Consider the following 27109-nt stretch of genomic DNA (forward strand, 5'->3'; position numbering starts at 1 on the left):
CTTTAAAGATACATAAGATTTATTCAGGCAAATTAGGTGGGGAGCAGGTGTCTGATAGAGTGTCAATAAGGAAAGGGCACAGAGAAGGGAAAGCACTTCTTGTATATGGGGAACTCTGAGAAATTTCATTATCAGAGTACACATTTCTAGAGGGAATAAAAAAGTTATGATGTTGAAGAGACAGAGGGCTTAACCATGGAAAACATATATTTGGTTTGCTTAATTCTATAAAAATATACAGAATCATTCAGAGTATTTAAATAAAGGATTGACTTAGTCAAATTTGTCTTTCATAATTATTATTCTAAGTGTTGAATGTGAAGCATATTAAACACAGGCAAAACTAGATAATAAGAATATTAGCTACTATTCACATACATTATTTTACTTAATTATCATAAAAATCTTTCCTTTTTCTGTTATTATTAACTCCGTTTTACAAATCAAAGAATGTAGGCCATCAAATTTTCCACAGTCATTAGCACAGGCAGGATTCATATCCAGGTATATTCTCTAAACCCTCTGCTAGCCTCTCCCCATGAAGTCAGGAAACATGTAGGAAATTATTGTAATACCCTGGAGAAATGATAACAACCTGAATGTGGGCAAAAATACTATGGATGGAAACAGAGGGACACAACTGAGAAATACTGAGGCGTTAAAAGGCTAATAGGAATGAGGAGATTCTGGGATGATTCTAGTTAATGGGGGAAATCACTGGGAGATGCTGAGTAATGACATCAATGGAAATGAGAAACAAGGGGAGAGGAGGAGATGGAGTGGGAGTGCTGAGTCATGCTGTGGTCATTTTTGAAGCTTATCTTAACACCAAGGAGATGTATGCAGGAGGCTGCAGAACATGAAAAGCATGCTCCATTATAAAAAACAAATAACAAACCAAAAAACCCCCAAAACATAAACCTTTCAGTGTATCTTTATCTTGTAATTTAATTTTCCCTGAACTTCCTGGCATCAAGCTGGGTCTGTGGAATCTAAAGGTAAAATTATCTTTACTCCTCACTGTCACTTTAAGAACATTTTTCTGCTATTCCCTTGGGGCACCCAGAGTCCTGTTATCCCACCACAATCCATTCATAGAGACTTTAATATATGGCTCATGACTTCCCCACTACCCAACCTTCCCAGGTCTCCTTCATCTTAGATGATTTCACTTTCCATTCAAATTTAATTATTTAAAAATTGAATAAATTTAAAATTTATTTAAATGTTAATTACTGATAAGCTAAAATCGGTCAGGAATTGTTTTTCTAGAAGTTTGGAATAAAGCAGTCATGAAGATAGAAGGTTAGACTTTGTCCTAAGGGTAACTGGTGGCAATTAAAGGCCTTTGAAGAGAAGTTACTTGAACACTTGATCAGACCTGTGTTTAAATACAGTCACTCCTCCTGAGTTGTAGAGGGTAGATGAGAGGAAGCTGTAGGAGGAAAGAAAGAGAGTTCTAGGAAAGGCTGAATGGATTGGTGATCTCTGGGTATGGAGAAAATCACCCTGCTAGGAGGAATCATTGAGGAAAGGGGCCCTAGACTATTGTCTTCTTTTTGTTTTGGTATTAATAGAAAACCTACTCATTTTCTCAATTTAGAAAAATTCTCTATTTACTCCTTATCACACAAGATGGTACCAATAGATTGTACCATCTCCTACTTAACAGAGATACATCAAAAATAAACATGATGTAAGTTCTGTAGATTAGCAGCACAAAGAAACACTACTAGTAGCTGTCTAGTCAAGTAAGTTATCCTTGCTTGATAACCTGCACCACCCAAACTCATGCCCTCAGATGAACACTCAATGACTTTAATAAAACAAAGTGGAATTTCGGCAGGGGGAGGGGAGGGGATTTTTCTCTACCCTTCTAAGTTCTTCTGGCTGGTCTAAGAATTAAATTGACGTGAGACAGATTAACAGGAAAAAAAAATCAAACAAAAGTTTAATAACATGTGTACATGGGAGAGATCCATGTATACATGGCTGAAACACTCATCTTAAATACCATCTTCAACAAAAGAGGGTATCGGGGGTAGTGGTATGGAACTTCAACGGGGAGAAAGACAATTCACAGACAGATGGAAAAGCAAATGTTTGCTGGGCCTTGCAGAGACAATGGGACACGTAGTGGACTCTGAACTCTAGGCCCTGCCAATTTCCCCCACCACACCAGCCCATATTCTTTTTTTTTTTTTTTTTTTTAAAGTTTATTTATTTATTTATGGCTGCGTAGGGTCTTCGTTTCTGTGCAAGGGCTTTCTCCAGTTGCGGCAAGTGGGGGCCACTCTTCATCGCGGTGCGCGGGCCTCTCATTATCGCGGCCTGTCTTGTTGCGGAGCACAAGCTCCAGACGCGCAGGCTCAGCAGTTGTGGCTCACGGGCCTAGTTGCTCCGCGGCATGTGGGATCCTCCCAGACCAGGGCTCGAACCCGTGTCCCCTGCATTGGCAGGCAGACTCTCAACCACTGCGCCACCAGGGAAGCCCTAACCCATATTCTTTACAGATATCTCTGGTGATAGTTCTAGTCCTGCAACAGACCCTTTATCTGAATTCTTTTAGGTCGTTAAGAGGAAAGTAACAAGAAAAACTTCCTGAGTCTTCTATTTCTTAAAAATAATCAGACCAAATGAATCCTCATGCCAAAGAGACACACACATTTCGGGGTGGCAAATTTTGTTCCCCTACAGAATCATGGAGAATTCCAGTGCAAGAGAGAAGATAAGAACAAAGACCCGTAGTACGCAACGTGTAAGAAAACAGTAATAATATTTTTCTTTTTACAAAGCCAAGTAGTTCTAAAAGAGTTATAAACAGTGCCACATAGCAGTTGCAGCTTGCAAATTAAAGAACAGCTTCTAAAATATGTACGTACTTTACAAATGCCTACTGGTTATAAATCAGTGTCTTCAGAAACACCTATGTTCCTGGTGCGTGATCACAGTCAGAAGGATCCTGCTGTATCTGTGCTTATTTATCATCACACACATCCACACACACAGAGCATTCTATGTGGTACAGAGAAATTGGGATTTTAAATCCTATGATTGAATTCAAGAATTCTTTCTTCCATTTCCCAAGTTTGAGAATTCAGACAACTTATTTAACTAACTTAATTACTTGGAGAGGGCTAACTTTAACAACAAATAGAAACAAAAAAAATGTGTAACTCAAGCACAGTAGAGCTTTAATTATTACTTATGAGGAGTGAGTGAACATTTACAGGATTAAGCCTCCTCCATGCAGTCATTCAGATAGCCAGGCAGACCAAAGTGCTGCTGTCATTTTCTAAATATGGCTTCCTTGATTTCCTAATCTCTATGCCATCCAGAAGGAAAAAAAAAAATCACAGAAAAAGCCTTGTGGGATACTTATGTAAATCAGAACTGTAAATGGCACACATCACCCTCTACAGCTGTATGTAAATTCCATTGATCCAATTTAGTCATGTGGACACAATGAACTTTATAGGAAACTAAGAAAATTAGAAAATCAAACAAAACAAACAATCAAACAAAACTTGAATTTTAGTTAACGGCTACTAGTCTCTGCCACACTACCCAGATTCATTTTTCTCACATGCAAATTTGGGAAATTAAATCCCCATGGGAATGCTGTAAGCATTAAACTCAGTTAATCTACCTAAGAGTTTGGTATTTTGTAGGCGCCAAATTGTAGTTATTTTGTTGTTGGTGTGTTCTCAAATATATAAACGAAGAAGCACCATATTTTGAGGGCTGTTCCCAATTTTCTCTCCACTTCTATATCATAGAAGCTGCAAAAACAGGTTTGCAATTGCTACAAACATTTCTTCTGACAAAAATGACACAAATGCCTACAAAATTGTGGTTGTAATTATGCACAATCCTCAGATTGTTTTCTAAGCATATTCTTACTTTTCTTACAATAGAAGTGCTTTGGGGAAAGATACATGAATTGGGGCTTGGTTTAAGTAGTCTCTACACTAGAACATCTTACTTAGAATAACAAGGGAAGAGGAGTTTGTGGATAGAATAAACTCATTCTTCCAAATTTCAGGAGAAATAGGGGTTATGTGTCACATTAATTTTATCTTTATGAGGATCTTAAGTTTTCACACTCATTCCTTTTGGTCCTAAAGAATCTCATCATCTTGTTGGCTACTTGGATATTTTACACTTACAAAGAAGCATCTCCACATGGATAACTGATAACTAGTCATATGTGATACAGCCCAAGCCAATGAAAATTATGTTTACTATTCCATGAGTTTGGTAGACTTGACCAAAGTATATCCTCTAAATCATAACAGTTAGGGTTATTGCCTAATAATTACTCTAAAGTATAGTAGCACCAATGTAATCATTTACCTATTTATGAAAAATGATCATTAATAAAGATTTATAATAAAATATGGCAAAAACTTCTCTAAAGATTAAGAAGTATAGGATTCAGCAGCTAAAACAAAATTTCTCTGCAGAATTCATAGAACCTCTAAAAATAAACCTTAATTTTTGAACAAATAGAATTCTGTAATCATTAGGTAATAATACATTTTAGGAAGGAAAACACTAGGGCTATTTTGCTTCCCTTTATTTTATCATCAGATTTATGTTTTATGAGAAAGTAGTATTAAGATCTGAAGCGGACATAAAATTTGGTAAGCCAATTTTGACAGGATAATCCAAGTTTTTATACAGTGAGATATATTGAACACACATTTGAAATTGCTTTGGCTCGTAATTTGTTCAGACAGTTGTATCACTGAACACTTTCAGGTATCTAATATCCAAAATTAAATCAGAGACCATTGAGCAAATAGATTTAAGTCAGAATTTGGTGAAAACCAAGTGAATGCATCGTTTTATTAAAAAATCATAAGTTAAACAAAAATGTATTTTTATAATTTCCTTGGAAAGACATTTCATTTCAAACTGTTGAATGCACTCCCATACCTCAATTCAAACCTTACATACAAATAATAATCATTGTATTCATCAGTTTTGGTCAGGAAAATAGAAAGGAATCTAGATATTCCAGCCAAGCAACTTTTAATACATAGAGTTAGATGCGAATAAAACTGCTGGAAGGGTTGGAAGAATGAGGACAAGGAATGGCTTCTGTTACATACCTAGGAGTCAGGGTGTAGCATTAAACCCAAGTTACTGCTGGTGATGATCACAGCTCCCTCTAAACTGAAGGAGAGTTTTAGGTAAAACACCCTGAAGCCCCAGAAGATTTTCCTGTCTGCTGAATCCCAACACTACCAAAGTGCAATATTATGGTTACTGCTTTCCTTGCACCTTTCCAAAAAAATTACTTTTGCATAATATGACTCAGAAACCCTGTAGTATTAGATAAGTATACAACCACACTTTTATTCTTTAAAAAATGTTTACGCCATCTGAGAATTTGCCCATAAATGCTAGGCTACACTGATATTTCCTCTTCCGAACAACAGCAAATTTTCTACACATAACATATTTAATAATCAGTTCCCTCCCCAATATTTATAATACATTCTTTTTGAGATATAAAGTTATTTTTTTTTAATTTTATAATTGGATATATTTCTGATCTGTTTTTTCAGGTCCATTATTAAATCTCTTTAAGAGGTGTTTCATCTCCATTTCTCCTGTTTTATTTTTCATGGAGAGACATTTTTAAATATTCATTTGAACTATAATAAATGTGTGCTAATTTTAATAGCTTCTCAGTTGTTTCTCTTTATTTATATAGAGAAAATTGTGTATATTCTTTTACAATGGCCATATCTCAGTTTAACATCTTATTGTATTTTCTAGAACTTTACATAATTACTATATTGAATATAAAATTAAAAATACTCAAGGAGCATAATTTACATTAGAAGTACAAATGTTTGGTTTAAAAACACTTAAAATATTTCATTTTACTTCTGTCTATACTAAGGAAAAATAAAATGTGTACTACAATTCAGTAGAAATTGTGTTTATTTTCTTTAATATTTTATAATTTATGGTTAAAAATACATTTTAATTTAAATTATCAAAAAAGTCTCTCAGATAAATTTTTTTTGAGAGACTCAACTCAATAACAAAAACAAACAACCCAATCGAAAAATGGGCAGAAGACCTCAATAGACCTTTCTCCAAAGAAGATATACAGATGGCCAACAGGCACATGAAAAGATGCTCATGTTGGCTAATTATTAGAGAAATGCAAATCAAAACTACAATGAAGTACCACCTCACACCAGTCAGAATGGCCATGATTAAAAAGTCTACAAGTAATAAGTGCTGGGCAGGGTGTGGAGAAAACAGTGAACCCTCCTACACTGTTGGTGGGAATGTAAATTGGTGCAGCCACTATGGAGAACAGTATGAAGGTTCCTTAAAAAACTGAAAATAGAGTTGCCATATGACCCAGCAATCCCACTCCTGGGCATATACCCAGACAAAACTATAATTTGAGAAGACACATGACCCCAATGTTCATAGCAGCACTATTTACAATAGCCAAGACTCAGAGGCAGTGTCTATCCACAGATGAATGGATAGAAAAGATGTGGTATATATATATACAACAGAATATTACTCAGCCATAAAAAAGCATGAAATAATGCCATTTGCAGCAACATGGATGGACCTAGAGATTATCATACTAAGGGAAGTAAGTCAGAAAAAGAAGGACAAATACCATATGATATCACTTACATGTGGAATCGAAAATATGACACAAATGAACATATGCATGAAACAGAAACAGACTCACAGAGAGCAGACTTGCGGTTGTCTGGGGTGGGGGGTAGGGGAGGGAAGGATTGGGAGTTTGAGATTAGAAGATGCAAACTAGTATATACAGGATGATAGGATGGATAAACAACAAGGTCCTACTGTATAGCACAGGGAACTACATTCAATATCCTGTGATAAACCATAATGGAAAAGAATATGAAGAAGAATATAAATATGTATAACTAAGTCACTTTGCTGTATGGCAGAAATTAACACAACATTGTAAATCAAATATACTTCAATAAAACTTTTTAAAAAGTCTCTCAGTACAGAAAGTGATGTAATATAAAGAAGTCCATTTTAAAATGCAATATTAATTACTTATCAAGAGTTAAACAACTATTTTAGTCTTTATATGTTGGGATAATTCCCAAGAATACTATAGACATACTGATTTAAAAAACAAACAAAAACATGGAGAAAAAATATACTGTTGTAGTCACCATCTCCATATTTCTATGTTTTAAATAATTAAATTTACTGTTCTGTAACATGATGTCTGGCTACTAAATGAATTCTTGAATATTGATGGGGGGTTTGGACATCTTTGGTTTTGATGCTATAATAACAGAAAAAGATACAGTAACATTAAAATTATACAACCTTGAAGAATAATACCTTTAATTCATTTGCATAAGACTTTGACAGTTAATGTAATTTATAATTTAAAGGCAGACTTTCATCATTTCATTAAATATATAAGTGACATAAATAAGTTAATGCTATTAAATGCAGTGCTCTCATTTATAATATATAAACCTCAAAGTGTATGTAATTTTATTAAATTATACATTTGTCATTTACTTAAATTATTATTTTATTGTTAGTTTAACTTTCCTTGAACTTTTGGTAAGTATGGGCTCCATATAGTCCTAGAAAGAATGGAAAACATGGCATTAAAAATGTCTACTCTGAATCCACTTAATAATTAATTTGTTTATTTAACTTTTAAGTTTTCTACCTTGAAATAATTATAGACTCATTGGAATTGGAAACATAGTCCAGAGCAATACTGTGTACTCTTCACCCAACTTCCCACAACCATAACACATTACTGTAGGTACAGTATCAAAACCAGTAACTTGACATTGACTAACTGAAATAATCTAGAGGTCTTACCTGAGGTTCACCAATTTTTACATGCACTCATGTGTGTGTGTGTATAGTTTTATGCAATTTTACCACATTTATCATTTATAGATTAATGCAACCACCTCCTCAATCAAGATAGAAAACTCTTCCATCATTACAAAGGAATTCCCTAGTGCTATCCTTTTAATATCTACTCTGACCATGACTTAAGTCCCTGGCAACCATTAATCTGTTCTTGATCTCTACAGTTTACTCATTTTGAGAATGTTACATAAATGGAGTCCAGCAATATGTAAACTTTTGAGGTTTTAAAAAATTAACATTTATTTTTCATTTAGTACAATGCCCTAAGGTGATTCATCCAACCAAGTTTTTGAGTATAACAATAGTTTGTTCCTTCTATGGAGGACCCAGGATCTAATTAAAAAAAAAAAAAAAAAAAGCTGAAACCATGATGTAATTCAAATACCAGGTAGCTTTTGAATGGGAAAATATTTTATTTTTAAATTTTATTAGCTAGTCTATAAATTATGAAGTGTATACCTTTTTATTTAGATACAATGAGTAACACTATCTTCAGTGCTTTAAAACCAAAATGTCTGGTTCATATCCAGACCTGTACACATGGCAGGGTTTATGTCAGTTTTGTCTTAAAGTGCTTACTTTGTTGGAAAACAAAATTGTTCTCATAAAAATGGCAGTTGCTTTTAAAAAGCTATGCCTCATGAGGTCTAAAGCAAACCCCTGGGGAACATCTAAATGCATATGACCAGGAGGAAAATCAGCCTGTATTTAATATTTATACTGAATGCCAGTTCACATTATCATTGACTCATATAAAAACTGATGCAGAAATTCTAATTCTAAAATGTCTTGGCTTTGTTGATAGGTGCCATATATTTTATTCTTAAAAAAACAACAATGTTCTGAAAATAGACTACCATTAAAAAAAAAATCTGTCCATTAAATTCAATAACCCATAAAATGAGTCATTGTAGTTCATTGGCTATCTGCAGTGCTAGACTCTTCTGCCACAAGAGAAATTGCAGTTAGTGTCAGAAGGCTTCCTGCTTTGAAGTAGTCACCTGTTTACCAAGAAAACCTCTGGGTTTGCTGCATAAGATTTAAGAGGAGCTTAGTTTTACTCAGTGTGATAGGCAGCCTACAAGATGTCCCCCAATGATCCCCTTGTCCTAATGTTCACATCTTCCACATCCTACCAAGAATGTTGGTCTCTGACAGATAGCATAAAACAGAAGTGGTAGTATGTCACATGTCACTTTGGAGATTAGATAATAAAAGCCTGAAAGTTTTTGCTTGGTCTCCCTCTTTCTCTCTCTCTGTCATTGGTCACTCTTGGGGAAGCCAGCTGACATATCATGAGGACATTCAGGGAGTCTACGGAGAAGCTTATATGGCACAAAAGCTGAAGTCTCCAGCCAAGAGCTACTGAGAACTGAAGCCTGCCAACAACCACATGAGGGAGCTTGAAGAAGCTTTTCTAAGGCCTGGCTGACCACCGGAATGCAACTTCATGAGGGGCCCTGAGCCAGAACCATCCAGCTAGCTGCCCCCAGGTTCATGATCCACAGGGATTATGATGTAATAAATGTTTATAGTTTTAAGTTGCAAAATTGGTGAATCATTTGTTATGGGGCAACAGATAACTGGTACATAGCTAATATGCAGTTAATACAGTTTTTTTGTATCACAAGTGGAATGCCCCAGAGCAAAACCATAATATGGGGGGGATGGCTTTGGAAACAGCAGTGGAGAGGCTGAAAAGGCTGCAAGGATTCTGAGGAAAGATGTAGTGGAAACTTTAGCTGTGAACACACCACTCATGGAATTTGGACTTTGATGAGGTTCTGGTGAAGGCTTAACAGAAAGTGAGAAAAAATCTTGTCAGAAACTATAGGAAAGCAGAGCCATGTTAGCAAGTGGCCTAACATTCAGCAACCTGAATGTTGCTGAATTTCCATAGTAACATGGAAGGTAGAAAATGCACCTAAAGGACCAGGCAATCTAGCTAAGATTTCCAAGCACAGGACTGAAAAGTCTACCTTTGTTTCTTCTTGCTGCTTATAGTAAAATATAAGAGGGGAGTGATAAGCTAAATGAATGACGGTTAAACTAAAAGGAGCTGGGACTTACGGGAATTGAAGATTCTCAGGCTCTCCAAACAGCAAATCAGGCTAAAATTTAGAAATGTTTTCCAATCTAATATCATGTCCAGGACACTCACAGAAAAGCATGATTTAAAGATGAAGCTGAGAATTTGACTATAAAATCTTTTAAGACCTCAGAGATATCAAAAGTGCTGCCTCCAAGCACTGTTAAGTCAGACTGAAGGCTCTCTACAGGAGTTAAGGGTGCCCTGAAAGATTTTCTCAACAATTGAAAGTGAAATTGGTATAACATTACTTTAAATAGTCAATGAGAGAGCAGCAGGAAAACCTTTTGACTGGCCTCAATCTCTCCTGGTAACCTAAAATATCCATCTTTTTGTATAATTTCAGTAAAAAACGTAATAAAGCCCTACACACAGCTATGAATGCAAAATCTAGACTCCAACTAGCTCTTAGTGCATTTTCAATGAACACACTGGACTCTCGCCAGGTTTATTTTAATAGCCACCAGGTTGGCTCCCTCCTTCTTTCCTCTCCTATCTCTCCGACCCTAATTCTGTGCATAGCAGTTTTGCCCTTATGTTCTTTTAAAAAATTATTTAGGTCATGTTCTCCTCACTCAAAATCCTGTAATCCTCTCCATTTCACTCAGATTAAAAGCCAAATTTCCAAGAAGGGCCTAAAATCTCAGCATAATCTGGCCATGTTGCCTTCTGATATCATCTCCTATTATTATTTTCTACTCAAAGGAGAGTATGTCCAACTGGAAATTTAGTAGAAACATTAAAGAAAGATAAGAAAAATAGCCAGGATAATGAAACAAAATAATGAGAGAAGTAAAAGGATCAGGGAGAATATATTTGAAAGGGAGGACAGGTAAAGGAGATTCAAAAACACTTAGTATATGTACCTCCTATTGAGTAGTCCCACTTCTCATAAGCCTCAATCCATTCATAAACACATATATGGAACTTTCTTTATGATTCTAGTGATTATTTCTTAAATATAAATGAACAACCAAGGATATCCAGATACTTGAGAAAAGACTCTATCAGCAAGGAAAGGTAACAAAATAATAAAAATAACAAAAGGAGCACAGGACAAATAGAGCTCAGAAGAAAACTTAAGAAAAAAATTATATTTTAAGATCATTAAGAGAAGATATCATGTTTAAAAATCAAGTAAAACAGCCTATGTAAAATGAAAAATAAATATGCAATAAAAAGCTCTTACATATTCAAATAGGCTGTTTCAAATTAAAAGAAAAGTAATCGAAGCATTAAATGATTTTAAAAACCCATTCAAATGACAGAGATGGAAAATGAGAAAAAAAGATAGAAAATTAGAAATTATGACCAGGAGATGCAACATCTGAGGAGAAATGTGAGAAACATAACTTAATACAAGTAAAAATGGATGATGAGGAATTACAAAAATAAAATGTGGAAGAAAATTTCCACAAATATGAAATAAGTCTCTAAATTCAAAGGGTCAACCTAGTATACAGCATAACTTTAAAAAATGACCTCCATCAAAGAATATCCTAATGAAAGATGAGAACATAAGTGATAGCTTAAAAAACCTTGAAAGTGTCAGAGAACACAAATTACGTGCCAAGAAATAGAAACCTGAAGAGCATCGATTTGCCTAATAGGAACTCTAAATATATTTAAGGATGTGAAGCAATGCCTTGAGAATTCTGAAGGAAAAGTGCATGCAACACTGAAAGAATCAAAATGTCAACTTACTTGAATCATTCTTAGGATACTATTGGATAATTAGCTTAAATAACACATGTAAACAAGAATAATCTAAGAACTCATAAGACATGGGAGTCAGAAAGTGAAATCTAAACTAGCATAGAAAGAAAGAGAGTCCTAGGACAACAGCTGTGGAGCAGACTATGAGAACATTCCAGAGTGAAGAAGGAGGCAGAAATAATTCTCAGAAAAAATATAAACTTGTAATTTATTTCACTTGTTTGGAATTTTGGAAAACATATTGACAAGTATTTGAAACATTTAAGAAAGTATACTTACATATATACATATCTACGTCTATATATATACAAACACATAATCCTAATTTTTGCAAACTAGGTAAATGATAAATCATGTATCTTTTAATTACAGGGATTGAAGGGATATTGGGAGAGAGTTGGAAGACAGCTGAGGTTTGTGAGCAAAATTTTTAAACACAAGATAAGAAGTCAAAAGATGATGACTTTTAAAATTCCAAGTAACAGCAGGGTATAAATAAATATCTAGCTATCTGTCTATCTATCTATCAAGACATATCAGAGTGTAACTAAAAACACTGAAAATAGTGTCCTCTAGAAATAATTCAAAAATTAAAACTGGTAAAAGAGAATTTTCAATTTATAGACTTTTTGGTATTTTTTGATAGTTTAGATGCTTACATGTTTTAACCTAGTAAAAAATTTAATTTGAAAAAAATAATAAACAATGTAGCAACACAGTCTCTTCAACAAATGGTGCTGCAACAACTGGATATCCACATGCAAAAAAATGAATCTAGACACAGACCTTACACCCTTCACAAAAATTAACTCAAAAAGGCTCATAGGCTGAAATGTAAAATGAAAAATTACAAAACCCTTAGAAGATAACGCAGAAGATAACCTAGATGACCTTAGGTATGGCAATGACTTTTTAGATACAACATCAAAGGCAGGATCCATGAAAGAAAAAAATGATAGGTTGGACTTCACTAAAAACTTCTGATCTATAAAAGACAATGTCAATAGGGCGGAGTCAAGATGGCGTACTAGGAGGACGCGGAATTTGCATCTCCTCACAACTAGGGCACCTACCAGGCACTGGTGGGGGACCGCAGACACTGAAGGGGATGGGAGGAACCAACAGTGACCAGCTTGTGGGATCTTGGCTCCCAGGCCACAGGTCAGGCCTGAGCTCCTGTGGTGGGAGCTCCAAGTCCAAACAGCTGGACTAACAGAGAACCTCAGACGCCAGGGAATATCAATCGGAGTAAGGTCTCCCGGAGTTCCTCATCTCAGCACCAAGACCTGGCTCTACCCAACTGCCTGCAAACTCCAGGGCTGGACATCTCAGGCCAAACAACCAGTAAGACAGGAATACAGCACCACCCATCAAAAAAAAAAAAAAAAAAAAAAGAAATGACAAAAAAATACGTTACAGACAAAGCAGCAAGGTAAAAACCTACAAGACCAAATAAATGAAGACTAAATAGGCAACCTACCTGAAAAAGAATTCAGAGTAATGATAGTAAATATGATCCAGAATCTCGGAAACAGAATGGAGAAAATACAAGAAACATTTAACAAGGATCTAGAAGAACTAAAGAGCAAACAAACAGTGATGAACAACACAATTACTGAAATTAAAAATGCTGTAGAAGGAAGCAATAACAGAATAACTGAGGCAGAAGAACGGATAGATAAAATGGTGGAAATAACTGCCAGGGAGCAGAATAAAGAAAAATGAATGAAAAGATGCAGAGAGTCTCAGAGACCTCTGGACAACATTAAACACAGCAAAATTCGAATTACAGGGGTCCCAGAAGAAGAAGAGGAAAAGAAAGGGTCTGAGAAAATATTTGAAGAGATTATAGTCGAAAACTTCCTTAACCTGGGAGAGGAAATAGTCAATCAAGTCCAGGAAGCACAGAGAGTACCATACAGGATAAACCCAAAGAGAAACACAGTGAGACAAATAGTAATCAAACTATCAAAAATTAAATACAAAGAAAAAATATTAAAGCAGCAAGGGAAAAGCAACAAATAACATACAACGGAATCCCCACAAGGTTAACAGCTGATTTTTCAGCAGAAACTCTGCAAGCCAAAAGGGAGTGGCAGGACGTATTTAAAGTGATGAAAGGGAAAAACCCACAACCAAGATTACTCTACCCAGCAAAGATCTCATTCAGATTTGATGGAGAAATTAAAACCTTTACAGACAAGCAAAAGTTAAGAGAATTCAGCACCACCAATCAGCTTAACAACAAATGCTAAAGGAACTTCTCTAGGCAGGAAACAAAAGAGAAGGAAAAGACCTACAAAAACAAACCCAAAACAATTAAGAAAATGGTAATAGGAACATACATATTGATAATTACCTTAAATGTAAATGGATTAAATGCTCCAACCAAAAGACATAGACTGGCTGAATGGATACAAAACAAGACCCGTACATATGCTGTCTACAAGAGACCCATTTCAGACCTAGGGACACATACAGACTGAAAGTGAGGGTATAGAAAAAGGTATTCCATGAAAATGGAAATCAAAAGAAAGCTGGAGTAGCAATACTCGTATCAGACAAAATAGACTTTAAAATAAAGATTATTACAAGAGACAAAGAAGGACACTACATAATGATCAAGGGATCAATCCAAGAAGAAGATAAAACAATTGTAAGTATTTATGCACTCAACATAGGAGCACCTCAATACATAAGGCAAATACTAACAGCCATAAAAGGGGAAATCGACAGTAACACAATCATAGTAGGGGACTTTAACACCCCACTTTCACCAATGAACAGATCATCCAAAAGGAAAATAAATAAGAAAACAAAAGCTTTAAATGACACATTAAACAAGATGGACTTAATTGATATTTATAGGACATTCCATCCAAACACAACAGAATACACTTTCTTCTCAAGTGCTCATGGAACATTCTCCAGGATAGACCATATCTTGGGTTGCAAATCAAGCCTTGGTAAATTTAATAAAATTGAAATTGTATCAAGTATCTTTTCTGACCACAACGGTATGAGACTAGATATCGATTACAGAAAAAAAGAAGTAAAAAATACAAACACATGGAGGCTAAACAATATGCTACTAAATAACCAAGAGATCACTGAAGAAATCAAAGAGGAAATAAAAAAATACCTAGAAACAAATGATAATGAAAACACAACGACCCAAAACCTATGGGATTCAGCAAAAGCAGTTCTAAGAGGAAAGTTTAAAGCAATACAATCCTACCTCAAGAAACAATAAAAATCTCAAATAAACAACCTAACCTTACACCTAAAGCAATTAGAGAAAGAAGAACAAAAAATACCCAAAGTTAGTAGAAGGAAAGAAATCATAAAGATCAGAGCAGACATAAATGAAATAGAAATGAAGAAAACAATAGCAAAGATCAATAAAACTAAAAGCTGGTTCTTGGAGAAGATAAACAAAATTGATAAACCATTAGCCAGACTCATCAAGAAGAAAAGGGAGAAGACTCAAATCATCAGAATTAGAAATGAAAAAGGAGAAGTAACAACGGACACTGCAGAAATACAAAGGACCATGAGAGATTACTACAAGCAACTATATACGCCAATAAAATGGACAACCTGAAAGAAATGGACAAATTTTTAGAAAAGCACAACCTTCCGACACTGAACCAGGAAGATATAGAAAATATAAACAGACCAATCACAAGCACTGAAATGGAAACTGTGATTAAAAATCTTCCTACAAACAAAAGCCCAGGACCAGATGGATTCACTGGCGAATTCTACCAAACATTTAGAGAAGAGCTAACACCTATCCTTCTCAAACTCTTCCAAAATATAGCAGAAGGAGGAACACTCCCAAACGCATTCTACAAGGCCACCATCAGTGGTGGAGATTCCTTAAAAAACTAAGAATAGAATTACCATACGACCCAGCAATTCCACCACTGGGCATATACCCTGAGAAAACCATAATTCAAAAAGAGGTCATGTACCACAGTGTCCATTGCAGCTCTATTTACAATAGCCAGGACATGGAAGCAACCTAAGTGTCCATCGACAGATGAATGGATAAAGAAGATGTGGCACATATATACAATGGAATATTACTCAGCCATAAAAGGTAACAAAATTTAGTTATTTGTAGTGAGGTGGCTGGACCTAGAGTCTGTCATACAGAGTGAAGTAAGTCAGAAAGAGAAAATCAAATACCGTATGCTAACACATATATATGGAATCTAAAAAAAAAAAAGGTTCTGATGAACCAGGGGCAGGACAGGAATAAAGACACAGATGTAGAAAATAGACTTAAGGACACAGGGAAGGGGAAGGGGAAGCTGGGACAAAGTGAGAGAGTAGCAATGACATATATACACTACCAAATGTAAAATAGATAGCTGATGGGAAGCAGCTGCATAGCACAGGGAGATCAGCTCGGTGCTTTGCAACCACCTAGAGGGGTGACATTAGGAGGGTGGGAGGGAGACTCAAGAGGGAGGGGATATGGGGATAGAAGTATGCATATAGCTGATTCACTTTGTTATACAGCAGAAACTAACACAACACTGTAAAGCAATTATACTCCAATAAAGATGTTTAAAAAAAAAAAAAGACAATGTCAAGAGAATTAGAAGACAAGCTGCAGACTGGAAAAAAATATTTATAGAAGACACACCTGATAAAGGACTATTATCCAAAATACACAAAGAACACTTAAAAATCAATAAGAAAAAAACCTGATTAAAAAATCATCCAATGACTTTAACAAACACCTCTAAAGAAGCCATACACATAGGAAATAAGGATATAAAAAAGATGGTCCACATCATATGTCATCAGAGAAATGCAAATTAAAACAACAAGATATCATTACACACCCATAACTACACTATACAATGAGATATGTCAACAGCAAATGCTGGCAAGGATGTGGAGCAACAGACAGCCTCATTCATTGCTGGGGGGTATGTAAAATGGTAGACTGGCAGCTTCTTACAAAACCAAACGTACTCTTACTATACAACCCATCAATCTTGCTCCTTGGTATTTACCCAAAGGAACTGATAACTACACACACAAACATGCACATGAATATTTACAGCAACTTTATTCATAATTGCCAAAACTTGGAAGCAACCAAGATATCCCTTGGTAAGTGAGTGGAGAAATAAACTGTGGTACATCCAGACCATGGAATATTATTCAGCACTAAGAAGAAATGAGGGATCGAGCCATGAGAAGACATGGAGGAACCTAAAATGTATATTACTAAATGCAAAAAGCCAATCTGAAAAACTACATACTGTATGATTCCAACTATATGATATCTGGAAAAGGCAAAACAATAGAGACAATAAAAAGTTCAGTGGTTATCAGCGGCTGGCAGGGAAGAATGAATAGGCAGAGCACAGATAATTATTAGGGCAGCAAAAATACTCTGTACGACACTATAATGACAGCTACATGTCATACATTTGCCCAAACCCACTGAAAGTACAACATCAAGTGAACCATAAGGTAAACTATTCAATTTGGGTGGTTATGACTTGTTTATATAGGTTCATCAGTTATGATAAATGCACCACTTTGGTGTGGGATACTGATAATGGGGTAAGCTATGCACGCGTTGGGGCAGGAAGCATAGGGGAAATCTCTGTACTTTCCTCTATTTTTCTATAAACTTAAAACTGCGCTAAAAAAATGAAGTTTTTTAAAACTAATATTTTTAAAATAACACATCTTTTGAAAATAAAGCAGGATGAATCCCAATATACTGAATATTATACCCTTGCATATAAAAAATTATTGATACTTGTGTGAAGACAATAACAGAAGTTTCAACAAATTCATTTACTGCAGCATGTATTAGATAAAGTATGTATCTTCTTTCTTCTGCTATTTTATTGACCGTTCAATGGATATGCAGTTCTATAACTTTTTGAATAATTTATGAGCTAACTTGCATTTGGTATCTCATGGTGTTGGAATAAACTTAAAAAGTACTAAGCTACTATAATTCCATTATCTTAGGATGATAATATATAATCACCTTAGTTCATCTACATTAGGAACGCCTTTTAATTTTAACATCAAGATGAGGTATAAATGACTCGGTGAGTACACATGACCAATAAAATATACAGAAAGGAAATTAGTTGTGTTATACACAGATCCTAACTTATGTTTCTTGAAAATAGTTAATACTTTTAGATGTTTCATATAAAATCAGTGACAAATTGTGCATTTGCTTAGTGTTTTAAGAAGCTTTAAGGAAAGGAAAATGGAAACAATTCTCAAATCATCCATAGTGTTTTAAGGTTGTTAAATAGAAAAAAAAAGTGAACACTAAAATCTATTTTTACATATCTCTGTGAATCATTAAAAGACATTTACTGTGATTTAAAATATAGAAAAAACTATGATAAGAACCAGATTAAGCCACATACATTTTGGCTTCTTTATATTTAATAGCTCCTAAATGTAGGTATGCTAATCTTGTTCACTGTAAGATGAAAGTACCTGTAATTTCCTGGAAGGATAGACTTTAGTCCTGATAAGCACCTGATAAAGAGAAGATATCACTGTGGTGTCAACCACCTACTACTAAGTACGCAGGAATTTTCTGAGATTGTTACCAGTTACTTGTGCCCACTGGGCAGACAGGCGCATATCTACCATTTTCAGAAGTGCTGGAAGAGGCCAAAAGTTGCCTGAAAACTTTGTGAGAAAAGTTAAGCCAGTTTATTAAAGTGACTAATGAAATCACCACTCCAGGCGGATGGAATTACTGGAAGCTGGTGGACTGAAGGCATGGGTGTCCAATCCAGAATCCTCTGATGGGGAGAACTATGTTGTATTAATATTGCCAGCTTTGTACATCTATCTGTGTATAGAACTCTATTCGTTGTCCGCTTTGGTTTTGTCCTTATGTAAATCACATCATTCTCCACACACCATGAAGCTCAGTGGCTAAAATAGGATTGATGTAGTGTTCTCAATACCTAGGGGTAAAAGTAAGTGGATGTAGATGTAGGAACAGAGGGTTGCCAGGATTGCAGACATTATCACACTTGTTCCAGGATGCACGCTATCTAATTCTGCTAAGGCTGCCATAACAAAAATACCATAAACTGGGTGGCTTAACAACAGAAATTCATTTCTCACAGTTTTGGAGGCTGGAGGTCCGGGATCAAGGTGCCAGCCTATTTGTTTCTTGGTGAGAGCTCTCTTCCCAGCTTGGAGATGGCTGCCTTCTCGCCGTGTGCTCATATAGCCTTTCCCCCGTGCATGTGCACAGAGACGGGGATCTCTGCCTCTTCCTCTTCTTATAAATCCACCAATACTATCAGATTAAGACCCAACTCTTAAGGCCTCATTTAACCTTAATCACCTTCTAAAAGCTTTATCTTCAAATATAGTCACATTGGGGGTCAGGGCTTCAACCTTTAAATTGGGGGAGGGTACATAATTCCATCCACAGCACAAGCCTTTGACCTTGGTAATGGTAAGAGGGCACAATCTGAACTGACAACTATATACTCCCATAGATGGGATGAACTAGATTATCAACCAATGAAAGACAAAGCCATTAGAACCATGGACCGAACTATCTGCAGAAGACACACATCGGGTGGTAACGTTGGGAATGGTGGAAGGTCTCTACGACCACTTTGAGTTCCCAGGAGATTGGCAGTCAGCAACCTTCCAGGAGAAGAAAAGATGTTAAGGTTTTAAATGTGGTATGGGCTGGGAGTGTAGCTAAAATCTGTTTTAAATCTTATTGTGCCAATTCCTCCTATAGAAGTGTTCAGAAATTCAGGAACTATAAATTATGGAAAATATAAAGACTTTAGATGTGAGAGTGATAATGATCACAATAAAGTTAAGGGGAAAAAGCCACATTTTTTTTTTCTCTTCCTTAAAATAATGCAGTAAGTAGGAATCTGCTTAAAATAAATGGTTGAAAATTTGTGTTCTTAATAACCCCCCCCTTTGGGCATCATCAATTCTACACTCTCTGATTGTGCAATCTAATAATATTTTTAATGATGTACATGGCTTAAAGTTCAGATGTACAAGAGACTGTTGAACAAAACAATAAACATTATTTAACTGAGAAATAAAACATAATTAGAAAATGTATAAAAGGCTATTTTTTTGAAAGACAAATGAGGGTCACATAGTGGAATAGATAGTTCTGAGTGCAAAAGTTTTAGCTAAATGTGCCTTCAAAATTTGGAAAAATTAAATTTTTTTTCATTTTCAGAAGACCTAAATATTTAAAGTTAACCTGTATGTTTTAGTAATTACTTACCATAGCTAAAATTCTTTTCGAAAGAAGATAACCTTTTTCTGAGATATAAAGCAAAAGGGGCTTATGTTTTACACAGAGATAAAATAATTATAAAAACATGTAAGAAAAGTTGCACAAAAGAAACTACGTAAGGAGAATTAGACAGACACATGAAAAAAAATAAACAACTATATACCTGTGGGAGGTAGTGTCCTAAGATTACAACTAATGATGCTCACATCCTGGTATTCACAGCCTTGTATGATTCTCTCTCCTTAAATAGCTTTCTTCTGACCAACAGAATATCTCAGTGTTTAGGGGAACGTCTCTTCCATAATTAGTTTACAAGAGTCTGACTTCCGTCTTGAAGCATATACCTTCCCTTGCTGACTTTCATGAAACATGTTGCCATGTTAGAGAAGTCCACATGACAAATGATGCCTTCAGCACAAGAACCTTAAAGGAACTAAAACCTTCCAAAAACTATGTAAATGAGCTTGGTAGTTCCTTATTCTGCTGAGCTTTCAGATGAGACCCCAGCCATTGAGGACACCTTGAATGCAGCCTTATGATAGACACTGAAGCAAAGGACCCAGTTAAGCTGTAGCTAGATTCCTGAGCTACAGAAACTGTGATATAATGAATCTGTGTTATTTTAAGCCAGGAAGTTTGTGGTAATCTGTTACGTAGAAATAGTTAACTAGTAAAATACTTTTTTCAAACTAAAAATAGATCAAGGCAAAAATAATACAGAAAACACAAACAACGCAACGAAAAAGGTGTATTTCACAGACAGTATTTTTGTGTGTGTGTCAGCTTAACTAGGCTGCAGTCCCCAGTTATTCAATCAAACGCTAGTATAGGTATTGCTATGAAAGTATTGTGTTGATGTGATCAAAGTCCATAACCGGTTGACTTAAAATAAAGGAGATTATCGTATAACTGCATGCCCTAATTCAATCCTTTGACATGACAAGAGCAGAGTCGAGGCTTTCTTGAAGTAGAAATTCTGCCTGTGGATAGCAGCCTCAACCTGTGCCCGAGTTCCAGCCCACCCTTCCTGACAGCCTGTCCTACAGTTTTGGATTTGCCGAGCCAGCCCATATAACCCTGTAATCTATTCCTTGCAATGAATCTCTTAATATATTTCTCCTACTGGTTATGCTTCTCTGGTCAAAACCTGACTGATTCAGATTTTGATAATGGAAAGGATTCTCAAAGAACAGAACCTTAAGGATGAGTTTTTTTAATTAGTTCTGGGTTTTCTGGAATTGGTTCTCTAATCTAATTAGGCTTGTAGGCACTAATGATTCTATTCTGGTGGTAAAGGCAGCACTGGTGGGCCATGGCATGGTGTGACAATAGAGAGATGCAAAATGTCACTACTGGTTTTTCCTAACCAAACCCATAGAAGGCAAGGTTCTGGGTGACCACGTATTCGATACCTCAAAACATGTTAGTCTAACTAAAGAGTATAAAGGGATTGGCTGGTTGCTTCTAACTCCTCTGGAGAAAGTGGAGAAAGAACAGGATGAGCTTAGGGCTTCAAACTCCCAGCTCAAGCTCTGCATTAAAGACTGGAAAGCTCCTATACCTGACCCTAAAGGAACCTGCATTACTCCTGTGGCCACAGGGACAAGATATCTGAAAACCAAAACCAAAGACATCCTGATAATGGCTGATATAGGTAGTTACCAAACTTTCTTATCAATAGTAACAATGCTGATAAAAATCAATGTAATAGAAACTATACCTCTTTTCCAGATGCAAAAGTGTGCCAAATCTCTAAAACCTAATAAAATAATTATATTGAAAGTCTATAGGACTCAATTAAAGTAGTGCTCCGAAGGAACTTCATAACATCAAATACATATATTACTGAAAAATAGCCTCTAAAATCTTTAACACAGTATAAACAAATATAATAAAACAGCTCATTTAACAAAATATTATGTGTCTCACTAAGTTAGGATAGTCAATTAAATCCAAAGATCATACTGCCCAAAAAGATATAAAAATTAGACCCACATACATATGGTTAATTGATTTTCAACACAAGTATTAAGACACTTAAATAAATGAGTAAACTATTTACATGAATTGTGTTAGAATAACTAGATATCTGCATGAAAAGTAAAATGAACTCTGCCTCTTACCTCATACCATATACAAAAATTAAATAAAAATGAATGAGACCAAAATGTAAGAATTAACATCATAAAACTTTTAGAAGAAACATAGGAGAAATATTTTCAACCTTGACGTACGAAAATATTTCTTAGCTACAACACAGAAAAATATAACCCATAAAAGAAAGTGATATATATTGGACTTTTAAATTAAAATATTTTACTCTTCAAATATATGGTTAATGTAACAGAACAGGAGAAAATGTCTGTGATACACCTGACTAACAAAGGACTTATATTGAGAATATATAAAGAATACTCAGAACTCAAAAACAAGAAAGTAAATGACTTAATTGAAAAACTGACAGGTTGATATAGTGTAGTTATGGACAAAATTTCACATGTAACCTGTAGGAATTTTTCATGAATATACAATAGTTACAATAGAAAATTTGTCCGTAATCTCAAATATCTATATTGACTTAAATATAAATTCTAAATCCCTTCTTATAATAAAAATTGAGTGATTAATCTTCATGTAGCCACAGTTCAACTTGCTATATGAATATACAGGTAAGACTATCATTGTTCCTAGAAAAACCTACAAGTAATATTATTGATGACATCCAAACATGTTTTAAGAAATTCTCCTTTCTCAGTATGACAAAGATGGAATAAAGATGATGAGTTTACTACAAAAAAAAAAAAAAAGAAGAAGAAAAACTGACAGAAGACATGAACAAACACTTCCCAAATAAGGTATTCAAGGGCCAATAATCACATGAAAAGATGTTCAGCATTTTTAGTTATCAGGAAAATGCAAGTTAAAACCAAAATGAGATACCATTGAGTATCTATTAGACTGGTTAAAAGTAAAAATACTGACAATACCAAGTGGTGGTGAGGATATACAGCAACAGTAACTCTCATATACAATCACTGTGAGAAACTTTCTTGGCAGTTACAGAAAAACATAACCATGTATTTACCCGACATACAGTCAATTCACCCCAAGTAAATGAAAAGAGATGTCTACACAAAGAATTATACATGAATATTCATAGAAGGTTGATACAATATAGCTCCAAACTGTATATAAAGAACACTGTAAATCAACTATACTTCAGTAAAAAAAAAATTAATTAAAAATGAGAAATTATACTTCAGTAAAGATAATAAAAATAAATAAATAAGATGCAAAAGGAGTCACTCTTACTTGGTTTCCAGACCTGCACAGTCTGGCTATTAGGGAAAGAGCAACATATATTGGCAGTAGGTTCAAAACCTATGATAGCTACTGTAAATTATGACTCCAACATTTCTCTATTGTCTGTATACTACAACCACATCCTTAGTAGGCCATTACACTGTTCTTTCAGGAAACTTGAGTCCACAGGTATGAGTCCAATGCTGGCTTTATTTCCATGTGAAATGTATTTCTTTTTCAGAAGCAATACTGTGTTAGATAGTAATAGAGTAAGGCACTCCATAAGTCCACAGAAGGTGATGCTGCCAGCAACACTTTGAAGAGGAAAATCAAATCCATTCCCTCAATACTTATCTAGTCCAGTGAAGATAAATTGTTGTCCCTCCATAATGGAAGGATTCCAATGTAATCAGCCTAAAACAGACGGAAGGCTGCTGCACCCAAGAGAATAAGGTAAGAGATTCAGCATTGGTTTCTGCTGTTGGAAGGGAGCCACTTACCAGTGTTGATGGCCAGATCTGTTGTAGGGATAATTCATATTCTTAAGTTTAACACAGCTTCTATCCCTACCCCATATCTACACAGTATATAGGCCCCTTGAACAAGTACAGGGTGGCTGGGGAAGAAGGCTGATAGACAACCACAGGCAAAGTCATATTGGCTACCTGACACTCCTTTTCAGTAGATGTCTTTTGATGAACATTGACACAGGATATAAATATTGTCACCATCTTGGCTCATTTTGAAACATCCATTCACATAATTCTTCTTGAGAGGTTTCTGTCACATATGTTCCAACCTTGTTCCATTTGTGCCCTTGACCATCAAGCAAAATTGTTGGCTGCTTTCCATAAATTAGTGTAGATCCAAACCTCTGGCCATATTTTATTCCAGGCAATGTGGATAAACAACTGTACTGCTTGATGTTTCGCCCACTAGGAACCATTGCCATGACCACTTTATTATAGGTTCACTCCTGACTGGGGCTATAATAGTACTGGAGGGAGTAATTAATAAGTGAATGTAATTGGAGGTAATAACTGAAAGGAAAGGCTACCTCTATTTGCAGGCGACAGTATGACATACGAATAAATCAATAGAAAAAGTATGAAAAACAATAACACAGTATGAAATTAACATACAGAAATCAACACTCTACCTAAATAAAAATAAACAATTAAATATATAATAAAGGAAATGACCACATATATTGTAGCAACAAAAAGGTTAAATACTTGTGAATAATCTTAGTAAGAAATGTACAAAACTTTATGAGATTTAGTAGATCACGCACAGATTTTTCTGCTCTTCCTCTCTCTGAGTACATATTAACATTGTACTTCTGACCTCCTTGAAGTCAGGCATGGCCATATATCTAAATGCAGGCCAATGATTGCAGGCAGATGTCACAACTGTCACTTCCCTCACAGGGAAGAGATTCTTAATTTCTAGTACATCTATTTTTATAATCTCTGAAAGAATTAGTTCCTCAGAGGGGGAAAAAAAAACAAAATTAAGAGTGTAGCATTGAGAAAATCCTTTGAAATGAAAGTGTTACTATCATTTGATTATATGTTCACAGGACACAGTTTCTGGGCCAGTTTTGTCCAAGGGAACTTTCTACAATTATGGAATTGTTCTATTCTGCACTTCCTGATATGGTAGCCACTAGCCTTATGTAGCTAATCAAACAGTGGAGTATATGTTCTTTCCCACACTGACTCTGGCCTTAAGTTTGTGACCTGCTTTGTCCAAGGAAATAAACTAGCCATGGTCAGTCAAGCAGACCTGGGAGAACCATCAAGCTGATCCCAGAACAAACTGCCAGCACATGAAATTGTAAACTAAGTAAATGATTGTTGTTTTAAGCTTCTAAGTTCAAGCGTGATCTGTTATGTAGCAAAACTACCAACACAAATGTTTTATTAACTTTTGGACTCTTTAAAAATGGAGGACTTTAAAACACAGTGAATTAATAGAACTTCTCACTCCCTGAAGCTGACTACTTCCATTGCTATAAGAACTAAGATGAATCTCCTGATAGAACTTCAAGTCCTTCCAGATACTGAAACAATTTTAGGTTGATAATTAGCAAATTAAGAAAATGGAGTGAAGGGGAGAGGTAATCATGGTTCCTGATCTTCAATTTAAGAAATCTCGGTCACTGTACACATAAAGTCAGTTTGACAAGAAAATGAATATTTCATATATTAATTCCTTTGGATGTTAATGTATCTAGACATAAATTTACAAGAATATTTAATCTTCAATTATCCTGGGAATTTCAAAATGAAAAATGATTAATATTTAAAATGTTGGCATTGGTATATTATTATTAGAGCGACTATTCACTAGAGCATCATAATTTGTCAATCTCCCTACAAGTTACTGGTATGCTATTTTGGATATAATTAGGAAATGGCGGTTGAACAAGGAGTAAGTTTTCAGACTTCGTTATAGGGTGGCTTTGGAGCTATACAATTAATGTACTGTTCCAATATATTTCAGAGACTTCTGGGGACGAAATCTGTATTTCCCACCAGGGATCCCAAAACTAAATCAAAGGAACCATGGTTGATAACGGAAGAGAAGCCTCAGGATGCTGTGGGGCTGCCTCTTCCCCATGAATGCTGATCTGATAAGGAGTCCTGCTTCAGGGCCAGCATTGCCTATGACTAATCTACTTGGTTTGGCGGTTGAGTTAAAAAGCCTATCATCACATTTTCCTTCCCTACGATTTAACCTTTATCAGCAATGGATGCAATTTTTTGAACTTCGTCTCATTTATTTGCCACAGTCCCCATTTCTTCCAGAATTTGGGTAGTACATTAATCACGGTAAGTTAAGACCAAACACACACACACACACACACACACACACACACACTCATGCTATATATTCAGTGCAAGTTGGCAACAAGTATCAGCTCTTCATTGGTAATTCAGAACTCATGATGAGTAAGGTTCCATCATCATGTAACTACATCATCTGGATAACAGTCTCTTCAATCACCACAGCAGTGCAAGAAACAGCTTGACAGGCAAGTACCAGCAGTGTCATGATTTGGCTTTAAAGTGACATCATTTGCATTCCCATTTCATCAGCCAGAAAGAGTCATGCAGTCGTACCTAATTTCAAAGTGGTGGGAAAAAATTCACAATCTCAAAGCCTTCCTTCATTAAAAGAACTTTACCCTCTGCATCCTGTAAATTTTGCTACATCTTCTAAATATTTAGCAGCCACTAACTGCAAGGGGCTTGGGGTGGGGGGCGGTCTGTGCAACGAGATGAAGTAATGTCTTCTACGCTCTTGACCACTGCTGGTGACACCCATCAGCCCAGGCTATAGTACTCACTGAGACCAGCCAGTGGCATTCAGTTCCACTGCAGCACACTGGTATCAATATCTGGGTGGTGGTGAGTAATAAGCAGTCTCCAGACCCCCTGAATCTGGAATGTAATTCAGCTAGAAACTTTCTCGGGGTGGTCAGCAGGTTCTTGCTTGTACCCTTTCAGTGACCTGGGAGATGGGAACCTGAGGACTCCACGAAGCCTGCCTTCATCTCACCTTGGGAACTTCATAACCTTGACAGTGGCAATGGGGCAATCTTGGTGGAGATGGTGAATTATCTTGATATTTGCCCTCTCTCTACTTGCTGTGCTCTGCCACTTTTGTGTCCTCTCTACTATGTCCCAGCAGTTCTAGGTGTGCCTTTGGATTCTAAGGCTCAGGAAACTATAAAAGAACAATGTGTA

The sequence above is a fragment of the Balaenoptera borealis genome (assembly GCF_965194805.1).
Source record: "Balaenoptera borealis genome assembly, chromosome: 2".
NCBI lineage: Eukaryota > Metazoa > Chordata > Mammalia > Artiodactyla > Balaenopteridae > Balaenoptera > Balaenoptera borealis.